This window comes from Pteropus alecto, unplaced genomic scaffold, assembly GCF_000325575.1.
Source record: "Pteropus alecto unplaced genomic scaffold, ASM32557v1 scaffold45, whole genome shotgun sequence".
NCBI lineage: Eukaryota > Metazoa > Chordata > Mammalia > Chiroptera > Pteropodidae > Pteropus > Pteropus alecto.
Genome location: NW_006442491.1, coordinates 24,388,002 through 24,399,823, shown reverse-complemented (window position 1 = coordinate 24,399,823; position 11,822 = coordinate 24,388,002). Strand labels below are relative to the sequence as shown.

Genomic DNA, 11,822 nt, shown 5'->3' with positions numbered 1-11,822 from the left:
TTACAAATTGTAATAAGTGCAATGCACACAAAAACTAACAAATGTCCAGCCACCTGGACATTAGGAGAAAGAGATCTGACAAGGGAACAAAGCAAGGGGTCAGCAAGTCTAAGGAGTCCAAGCCAGGACTGAGCTGTCACAGGCCAAGGCGGCTGCAGAGTGGAGAGCTGGGACTGTCTTGCCTTTGCACCCTTTTTGTTGCATGATCCTGGGCATTTGTTATCATCGGAGCCACGACAGTGATGAAGGAAATACAACACAGGGCCGTGGTGATGTTCCAATGACAGAATGTTTGTCCTGTACCTGCCTCAGCAAAGACTGGGTGCCCGAGACCCAGAAGCTCAGCCCTGGAAGGGCCTCAAACTCATTCAAACCTGCTCCAGGTAAGGTAAGAGGGCAACCTTTATCCCTTCTTCTCTTTCTCTCAGTCTCTTCCTGGCTCTGTTTTTTAATCTCCATTTTTCTCTGTAGTCTGCTTTATCCTCCTCTCTCAGACCGACTTCCTCCACTATATGTTTTCTGCCCACCCACTACCCACCTGCCAGCCAATAATTCAAATAAATTAGGTTGTCAAGACACTAACCTCAGCCACAACTAGACGTGAACGTTCAGTTCAAATGCCTCCCACCACCAACTCCTGTCTCTATATCTTTTAGTTAAATTCTTAAGAGAAGAACCAGTTGGTCTTCTTATCTGACAACTGACAAGCAGTCCTTAGGCAGGTGCCCCTGACCCAATCAACACAGCCAGCAGGAAGAACAATGTCATCGGCACCACGGGAAACCAATGGGGAAGATTCTCCAGGCGGGGATTTGAGGCAGGTCCTAAATGCAACTCATCTACACCTGGAGTTAAGGAAGCACAGGCCTTTGGCTCCAAGAACAGCCACTGTAGTCCCACTATGCACCACACCTTCCAGGGCCATCCTGCCTCATCCTGCCAGCCTGACTAGATGCCAGTAAAATACAAGGATCCTCTCCCTTTTTAGAGTGGACCTCTTTACAAGAGCAACACCTGAACCAGACTCTATATTCTGATGGCTCTTAACCACCCATGGTCCTGTGGGAACCACGGGCCTCCAGCTGTGGGAGCCAACTCCTTCTGTCTATGGGAACCTGCTCCCTCCGTCTGTGAGAACCCCCTCCCTCCATCCATGGGAACTTCCTCCTGTCTGTAGGAACCTTCCATCCCTACCCACCAGCAGTCCCTCCTTCTTGTAGCCTCTGTGGAAAGTGTCCGTTCCCCCAAGGGCCTCCTTTATACAGCTCAGTTGAGATTATGGGCTCCTCACTAAGTGCTTCGCATTAAAGATTCATAAGGGAACTATATATACATATATATTCTTTTAAGAAGGTGGGTTGTACAATATAGAATTCAACTGTATGCAAAGCACATCACTAAAAACTGGGGGCAAAGCATTTCTGGGTGCTGAGGGCACCATGGGCAGGTGCAAAGGAATGTGGTAGTTTCGGGAGCCTCCTCTCCCTACTCCCTGACTCACCCCAGCCCATCTTCCTGATTGAGAGGCCACCCTGAAAGCATGTATATGCATTAGCACATACACTACTCACACACAAGCCCTCTGACACACATGTGTGCATATGTGCTCACATACATGGCATACTAACCATCACATGCATGCACATAGGGAATTACACACACATATACCCACACATGCACACACACTCATGGACATTCACATCCACAGACATGCACTCATAAGTGCACACATTCAAATACACACACTCAAGCACACATACACTTGTACACACACCCTATAAGAGTGCACTCAGCCACACGCACCAGACTTAAAAGAACTATAAATAGTAATAACTACATTGAGTGCTTACCATGTGACAGTCTCTCTTGATACATTGTCTCATTTATGATAAAAGGCTCTAATATTCATATTACATTGAGGAAAATGACCCACAAAGACCTCGGCAAAGTCACTTGCCCAAGGTCACGCAGCCAGTATGACTGAGGCAGCATTTGACCCGGGTCCACCCAACCCTAAAGTTCATGTTTCCTTCCCCCAGGAATCACAGGCAGAGGTTCTCTCTCCAGAACCTCCACAGAGCTTGGCTGATCTGGCCTTCATTCCTGGCACAATCCCTAGTGGGCAGCATGACTAGGGAAAGTTATTTAATCTCCTAAACCATCCTCATCACGGGAAATAGCAACTCAAGCCTTGCTACCTTTTACTCCAACAGCCCATACCCAACTTGTCTGGAATCCCGTCTCCACTCACATCGCCTGCTATCACCCTAGTCCAAGCTGTCATCATCTCTCACTTGGACTACTGCAGTGACCTAATAGGTCTCTTTGAGGCTTATCACCTAGAGCTTCTTCTCAACCAAGCAGCCAGAGATCTCATTTTTAATGGCTTTATTGAGATAAAAATTGACATACAAGAAACTGCACATATTCATATTTAAAGTACACAATTTGTTAAGTTTTGACATATGTGAACACCGGTGAAATCATCACCACAATGAAGGAAATAAATATCTCCGTCACCCCCAAAAGTTTCCTCCTGCCCCTTTGCATCTCTTTCCCACCTCTGTCACTAGGCAACCACAGATTTGCTTTCTGTCATTATAAGTTAGTTTGAATTTTCTAGAATTTTATATAAACGGAATTATACAATATGTGCTCTTTTTTTGTTTGGTTTTTCACTTAACATAAAAACTTGAAATTTATGCATGTCGTTATACATATCAATAGTTTATTCCTTTTTATTGCTGAATAGTATTCCATCATATGGCTATATCACAACTTGTTTATCCATTTTATCTATTGATAGTCATTTGGATTGTTTCCAATTTGAAGTTATACGAATAAAGCTGCTATGAACATTTGTGTACAAATCTAAGACAAAAATCTAGATGTGGAATAGCTAGAATTCATAGTAGGTGTATGCTTAACTTTTGAAGAAACTGCCAGACTGTTTTTTAAAGTGATTGTATCATTTTCATTAGCACCAGCAATATATGAGAGTTTCAGTTCCTTCATATTCTTACCAACACTTAGTGTAATCAGCCTTTTTAATTTTAGACACTCGAATTGATATGTAGTGGTGTTCTCATGTGGTTTTTAATTTGCATTTCCCTACTGACTAGTGGTTTTGAGCATCTTTTTATATGCTTATTTGCAATCCAGTTATCTTCCTTGGTGAAGTTTCTATTCAAATCTTTTGCTCAATATAGTTTTGAGAGTTCTTCGTATATTTTGGATACAACCCTTTTAGCAGATATGTGTTTTGCAAAGCTTTTCTCTCCATTTGTGGCCTGCCTTTTCATTCTCTTGACAATGTCTTTTGAAAATTAGACGTTTTTAATTTTGATGAAATGAGGTTTAACCATTTGTTCTTTTATGGATCATGCTTTTAGTATCTTACCTAAGAAATCTTTGCCTAACCCAAATTCACAAAGATTTTCCCCTGTTTCCTTCTAGAAGTTTTATAGCTTCATGTTTTACATTTAGATCCATGACCCATTTAAGAAATTTTTTGTATACTATTGAAGGTAGGGATGAAGATTTGTATTTTTTGCATATTGATATCCAAATACTCCAGCACCATTTGTTAAAAAGATTATCTTTCCTCCGTTAAATTACCTACAGCTTTGTCAAAAATCGATTGTCCAGATATGTATGAGTCTAATTCTATATTCTCTAATTCTGTTACCTTTATCTATTTATCTATCTTGATGCCAAGACTTATGAGTTGGTTACTGCAGCTTTATAATAAATCTTGAAATCAGGTGGGATAAACCCTCAAATGTGGTTCTTTTTTTTTTCCAACATTATTTGGCTATACTAGACCCCTTAGCATTTCCATGTGAATTATAGAACTAGTGTGTCCATTTTGACCAGAATTGTGTTAAATCTATAGAACACTTTGGGAAAAATTGACTTCTTAACAATATTGAATCTTCTGACCCATGAACAAGGTATATCACTTTATTTATTTAGATTTTCTTTTCTATTTCTTGACAATATTTTGTAGTTCAGTGTATATAGATATTTTATATCTTTTGTCACATTTCTCCATAAGTATTTCATATTTTAATTCTAGTGTAAATGTTATTGCTTTTTTAATTTCAATTTATAATTTTTTGCTAATATATACAAATACAACTGATTTCTATGTATCGATCTTATGTCCTGCCACCTTACTAAACTCACTTGTTAGTGCTCATAGTTTTTTTTTGTATATTTAATGGGATTTTTAAATATAAACAACATATCTTCTGTGAATAAAAATAGTTTACTCCTTCTTTTCCAATTCAGATGCCTTTTATTCCTTCTTGCTTAATTGCACTTGCTAGAATCCCAGTACAATGTTGCATACGTTGTGCTTTAATTTTCACTTTGTTAAAAACATTTTCTTACTTTCTCCTTTGACCCATGATTTACTTAGAAGTGTGGTATTTTGTTTCCAAATATGGGGGATTTTGCAAAGATTTTTCTGCTAAGGATTTCTGATTTAATTCCAATTTAATCCCACTACGAAAAGAAAAGATATTATGAATGGCTTGGATCCTTTTAAATTTACTGAGACTTTAAATTAGTTTGATGGCCCAGAATATGGTCTATCTTGGTAAATGTTCCATGTGCACTTGAAAAGAATGTGATTTCTGCTGTTTTGGGGTGGAGTGTTCTATAAATAAATGCCAATTAGTTCAAGATGAGAATGGTGAGGATGGGAGCATCCCAAAATAGCAAGATGCTGAGTCCCTTAGTCATACTTGGAGAAAAGCTGCCCAGGAAAGACACAGACAAGCAACTTCATCACTGGACTTTGTGTACATGAGACATAAACTTTTATTACTTTCCACCATTGAGATCAGGAGTTTTACTTGTCACTGCAGCACAGAGTAGCCTACTCTCATACAGGGCCTCACTCCTGAAAGATATTATTCGAATACCTACCTTTCTCCAGTGGAATACACAGTAAAACGTAGGAAGAGAGCAAAGTGTCTTTTCTCATTGGAATCCTATAAAATCAGCAGTGGCCAGAACTATCTTGTTTAAACATCTCTCTACTCTTCTCACACAATCTAGTCTCTCTCAATTTTATACAAACTATATTTTATCAATAATCTGCTCATGATAATGGCAGGATGTAGATTCAACACTCAGCCCTGGGAGAAATTTATGAAGGGATATACTGATACCTTGAATCCTTCAGAGCAACCTTATTAATATATGTGAACTGTTCCCTTTCACTCTCTTCTCTGAGTTTATCCCAGAATGGGTTTCCATTATGGCCCCTTTTGTTTGATAAGTGAATGAATGAATGATTAAATAAATGGATGGATGGTTGAATGAATTTGGTGTGGCTAAGTTGTCTATGAGAATCTTCCTAAATATTAGTTTTAAAAGTCCCAGTCATCTCCTAGGTGATAAAGTAAAACTTTCCGTATCAACCCTGTCTGAAGTCAAAGAAAGAATTGGAAACTCCTTTGTTCCCAGAAAGGGAAAGGTGGGCTCCCCAGTAGCCATGTTTAGGGATCCACAGCAGAATATTTTCACCAAATCAGGACTTCAGCCCTCTGTTATGAGACAGTCAAACTTCCTGTTGATCCACAGTCAATCCCTGTTGATCCACAGGACAAGGATAAGTGACTCCCTGATTGGCTGATCTCTCCCTAGTTTCATGTAAATGGGGTCACCAGCGGACTCTTGTCCAAAGCTGTGATGGGTGAAATAGATTTTAGAGATCCTATAACCCTTACATGCAAGAATTCTCTCCAAATTATGGTTCCTGACCAGTGCTGAGCCATGAGAGGCTATATAGAAAACCCTTGGGGCAGAAACTCATCTCCTGTAATATGGCAGATTAAGTATTAGAATTAGTTTCCCTGCTAACAATAACTGGATCAAATATATTTTGTAAATCTTCCTAAAAACCGTGAAAGGAATTATCATGACAAAATCTAAAGGAAAGTTGGACCCCAGAGAGTTGTGGAATACTCAAGAAACTTTTACCCTGAAGGTATTTGCCAAACCTGGACAATTTGAGCTTCCATTTGCACAGCCTCATGGAATGTGGGGGACCAAAGACAAAGCCCAAAGCTTACTCAAAGTAGGTTATGAGTCTGTTAGAAGACCTTCCTCCATTATGTGGGGGCCCAAATGGTCTACACTGTCCATGAAATGGTAAAACAAAAGTATGCTGTCTCCTGTGCCAACTCTCCACCACCTCAGAAGACCAGAACAAAAAGTTGCTCAATATGAGTAGAGCATGGGGTGGTTAAGAGTCTTAGAAAAGTTGCACTATGAGCCAGCCAGTGAATTTGCAGCTCCAAGGAAATCTCCCAGTGGTCCAAAAAGAAAAAAGAAAAAGAAAAAGAAAAAACTTATAAGCCATAATTTTAACGCATACTGACCTGAAATTGGTTGTGTCCCTGGGGATGTGGCAGAATCATACACAAATATTCTCTGAAAGAATACACCTAGACCAATCTAGGCTACAAATATTCTCCAAAAATAATTTGCCAACAGAATACCTGGGATTCCCCACAGGCTAGACCAGAAGCTGCAACTAACCCCACATAACCTGAGTCGTGTCCCTCCTACCCCTCAGCCAGCATGGGATTGACAGAGCCAGGCTGAGGCTGGACTCCAGTTTGTCTCTGATTCGTGAGGAAGAGGTTGGATAGAAAGTTATAGTGACAGCAAGTTTGGAGGGAGATAATTAAAACCACCCCAGATAGCACCATTCTGAATCTCTCTCGAGTATTTCATAAGCACCGATTACTTAAATGCAATTGATATGCTGATTACAAATCGTTCTTATTTATTGATTAAGATAGTACGCAAATCTTGGTTAACCTAATTCCGGTTACTATATATACTCAAAGGTAAGAAACCTACATCCATGAAAATATCATCAATAATTATGTTTCCACACTAAGTCAAACTTTTTGATGCAAATCTGTCCTATGAATGTGTGTCTTAGAATGTGTACTACTTTTTATACCATTGACAATACACACTTGTCCTAATTTCCCAGTCCCTTTAAGAAAGCATTTTAGGTTTGCTTTTAAGCAAACCTTAACACTAAGACCTGAGTGCAAGATATTTATTTGGAAGGAGATTTCAAAAAATACTGTGAGAATTGGGAAAGTGAGACAGAAAAGGGTGGAAGCCAATAAAGGTTGTGTTGATAAATAATACGAATGGGGCTCAGTTCCACAGGGACTCCTTTGAGAGACTGCTGTGAGCACTGTTCAGAGTTGTCCTACTGAGGGGGAAAAATCTGGGATATTTTTCTACCAACTCCCATTTCTCATTGGCTGAGGCCTGTTCCAGGGACATTAACTCCTTGACACCTCTGACCAGCCCCATTTGCAAGCCAAACCACTCTCTCAAGCAAGATACATCCTCCAGCAGAGAGAAACAAGAAACTGGAATAGACCAAAGGGATATGCACAGGACACCAACCATATCTACAGAACACTCATTCACTAGAGTAAATGGTCTACCAGGGGACATCCTCCAACATTAGCCCAGCTGGTCTGACATCAACCAAAGGAGGAACCTAATGTGTGCTAGTCACTCATTCATTTATTCACCCAACCGAAAATTACTGTGCAACCACTGTGCTCCAGGAACTCTGCAAGTCACTGGGAGTGAAGTAGAGACTGGACAAGCATGTCCTCTGGATTCAAGTTTCTTGCAATCCAATGTATGCTCCTGAAGCTCCTTCGCTTCTATTTCATATGAAGAATGTCAAGGCTAAATGGCATCATGGTTAAGATTCCAGGCCCTGGAATCAAGGAGACCATGGTTCCAAGTGACCTTGGGCAATTTACTAATCTCGTAGAGATTCATTTTGTTTATCTGTAGAATAGAGATGCAGTAACTGTTGGGAAGGCCAAAGGCAACAACTTACATAGAACATTTGACATAACACCTGGCACTCAGTACTAGATCTGCTGAAGAAGAGGAGAAGGAAGAAGAGGAAGAAGATCCAGTACCTACTTTCAGGGGCTCAGAAGCTAGAAGGAGACACAGACACAGTAACAGGCAATCATAAAATCATATAGCTATGCACTGGTCCAGGTACTATTGCTATGTACAAAGCAACCCAAATGTCTTGACAGAAAGCAACCATTTGATTATACTTGTGGATGATATGGGTCAGGAATTCATGCAGGAGCTCAACTGGAATGGCTAGAAGAATGAGAGTGACTGAATGGCTGCAGGAAGAAACATCTAGAGCACAATTTGGCCAACTTCAGTTCATGAACTAAATCCGGCCATGCCATTCATTTAGGTGTTGTCTACAGCCATTTTTGAATGACAACAGCAAAGTTGAATAGTTACAACAGAAACTGTATGGCCTACAAAGCCAAAAATGTTTATTGTCTGACCTTCTACAGAAAAGCTTTGCTAACCTCTCATTTGGAAGTATTTTCTTCACATGATTGGCGGCTGATGCTGACTGTCCATTTGGACCCCAGCTGGACTGTCAGTTGGAATTGTACATGTGACTTCTCCATGTGGCCTCTCACCATGAGCTAATTTGGGCTCTTTCCCAACATGGTGGCTGGGTTCTAAGAACAAGAGCCCCAAGAAAGGAAGGTAAAAGCTGCATGGAACTCTCTGATTCAGCCTCAGAAGACACACTGTGTCACCTCTACGCTATTCTAGTGGCCATGGCCATCAAAAGGTCCATCCAGGTTCAAGAAGAGAGGACATAAACCCCATCTCTGGCTGGGAAGAATAGCAAAGTCACATTGCAAAGGAGCATGTGGGATGGGAAATATAGTTGCTGCCTTCTTTGTCAAATACAATATTCCATATACAGGGGATTTTTTAGAAAATAGACTGAAGCAGAAAGGAGGATGCTTCTCCGGAAAGCTTCCTCTTAAGCTGGTTGACTCTTAAGCTGAGGCTAAAAGCATAAATGAGACAAAGCCGGGCCAAGGTTTCCTTTAATGATATTCGAACCTGCTCCATAGACACATAGATTCAGGATACCTTCCTGGGGGAGCATGCCACAAATACAGGCAGGGGAGAGGGCACGGGTGTGTCTGTGTCCAGTCCCAAAGGATTCTTGGGAGACTATGTGAGATGACAAAGTAAAACAGACCAGGACAGATGCCAGCTATATAGATTTAGACTTACAAAGGCTAGGAAGATCAGTGGCACTGTGCCTGAAATATACATATATATGTTATAGTTATTTATATAACTATATATAGTTATATATACATATATATAGTTAACTATATAACTATTAAGTCATATAGTTAATGACTTCACTACGTATAGCAAAGACATTAACTATAAGAATAACAACTAATATTTGTTGAACCTTTACTGTGGACTGAGCACTGTGCTAAATTCTTCCCATGCAGTATTTGATTTAGTGCTCCCAAAATCCAGTAAGGATTTTTGTTTTCATTTTTTTTATGTGTGTTTTGTTTTGCTTTGTGTAATATCGAATGATTTTTTTAAAAAGACATTTGTTTCAAAGCAAACATATCGCAGGCCAAGGCTGACTCCAGCCTTCAGCCCACATTAGGACGGGGTGCCTCCAGCTAACAGGAATGGGACGCCACTCTGACAGTGCCATGGTGTATTTCCTCCTGTGGCCGTTAGACACAGCTCACAAAGCCAGACATGGTCAGAGATAAAGAGTGTTGTTTTTCACGCCTGGAGAACTAAAGTGCTTGACTTATAAGCTAGGTTTCCCTTGTAGCAACTCTTCTGAAATACAGCCCAGCCTGTTAGCTAGTAGCACATCAGGGGAGTTACAAAGACCAAGGAAACCCGCCTCTTCTCAGCTACAGAGGAGGAAGTGGATGGAGTAAAACGAGGAGTCAGGCCCAGACTGCTTGAGATGGAACCCTCTGGCCAGGCCTCCCACGGCCCTCAGCCCTTGGAACCCTGAGTGTTTGCTCTGCACCTGGTCTATACAACGTTGCTACGAGTCCTGGCTTGAGCCAGCTAGCTCTGGTTCACCAGGATAACTTGTTTTCACTCACTTCTGTGCACCTAAATATGTGAAATGCTACTCAACTCTTCAAGAAGGGGGACCCTGTGGGCTGTGGGCAAGACCATCGTCATGGACTTCTCTACGATTCTGTACGTCTGGCACTGAGTCAGTGGTGGACCATCTTCCATCAATGCTGGGTAAATGAGCAGATAATAAGCTCCTTTCTGTGTTCTGCTCTTATCACACTGCTGAGTTTATATTCAAAGCTTTGACCTCAAACGTTGGGAAACTTGGACAGCTATTGTCACATTCAGTGCCTATTGCTGCCATTGGCCCTGAGATACCTTTGCCACTCATCTCATTTCATTGAAAAGGGGCCGTTGTAAAAACAGAGACTCTATGTCCTTTTCAGTACAGCCACCCATCAGCAGAGATCCATCTGCAGCTGGACATGTTCCCATACCTGGCACCGAGACCCAGAATTCTCTGCCCAGGTGAGTCAGGTTGAACATGGCAGTGGTCAGAATCGTGCTCAGCATCTAGGATGCAGACCTCAGAGCCTGTTCAGTCTTGTAAGCTGTGCAGCTTTTCTGAGAACAAAGCCTAATGTGGGTGAGATCCATCAAAGATAACTTGGACGCCAACCTGAAAGTCTTTCTGTAAGTGAGAGGTCGAGTATTTCTACCAGATCATTTCCCATGCTTAGATAACATGCTCCATCCACAGGCCTGGTGGTGTGCGAACTCATCTCCCTTTGGCCATCGCTGATTGGACCAGGTTTTCCAGGTTGGACCAATCATATTCTCCATCTGGGATTATGGGACCCACATCACAGAGAGCAACGCAGCAGGCTGTAAAACATCATACATCATTCTTTCTTTCTAGGTGCTATCTCCATTTGTAATTATTACATACTTCTGTGTGGTTCTTTGATAAATTAGTGAATCCTTGAACTGATAAGTGAATGAGAAGTTAAACGGCGAGGTCAGGTAAAGTTGAGGTTAAAATCAGAACCGAGAACTGAGAACAAAAACTCCATGGGGTAACAGAAATTGGGAGCCTTGTAAGGGAAACAGGTCTCCATGCAAGCAAAGCAAGTCTCCGAAAGAAGAATGGGAGCAGATGTAGGAGAGGCCCATCTTTAGTTCCTGCAAATGATTCTGCCCAGAGTCCTTGGATGTCTCTAGGAAATCCTCTATCTGGACTGGTTTGAGTCAGCTTCTGTTCCCTGCAGCTGAATATTTACTAAATCTCTACACTCTAGATACTGTCTTCAAAACAAGAGACACAGTCTTCCCTCTGGCTTCCCATGAGTACACCAAGGCTGAATCTGCACTGATCCAACATCCAGGAGAATAATGCAAAGGCAGCCACCCAGCCACATGATTGGCTTTTAAATACACAGATGTTGGGAAATATCCTGACAACCGAATGAACAGTTTGCTTCACCACTAGACACAGACTTGGGGAAAAGATAGTCTTGCCTCCGCAGTGTGTCGTGGATGTCCCAGTTCTCAAAGATGAGAGGGTGCTACATCTCTCTCCCAGGCAAGCCTCAACGTTAGGTAGAATGGTGGCACTGGAGGCTGCCCTTTGGATCCCATTAGCTAAGTGTACCTGATGACAGATGTCGGCTGGTGTTCCTCAGGAGAAATTCAGGTTGCATCCTTCCCTGCTGGAACAAGTCATTCACACCAGATCTGTCTGCTTGCACCACCCTGCCACTCTGTGATGGGGCCGCCAACAAGTGAGGTAGGAAGACGTTCACACTTGTGTTTGCAAACTGTCACCTTTATAAAACAGGCAACATTTTTCTATTACAATTAAAAACACTTATGTCAAGTTTTGTTTTTAATTAAATCCTGAG

At 41.4% G+C, this 11,822-nt stretch overlaps 1 long non-coding RNA gene across 3 annotated transcripts in view; it reads right to left on the bottom strand.

The window, feature by feature from the left end:
- Positions 1-9,317: 9,317 nt before the first annotated feature.
- LOC112471005 overlaps positions 9,318-11,822 on the bottom strand; it is a 64,206-nt gene continuing 61,701 nt past the window's right edge. For 2 of the 3 annotated variants that reach the window (XR_003043157.1, XR_003043159.1), the window contains one exon: positions 10,808-11,745. This is a non-coding gene — a long non-coding RNA (uncharacterized LOC112471005). The other variant, XR_003043158.1, reaches the window with a different exon arrangement.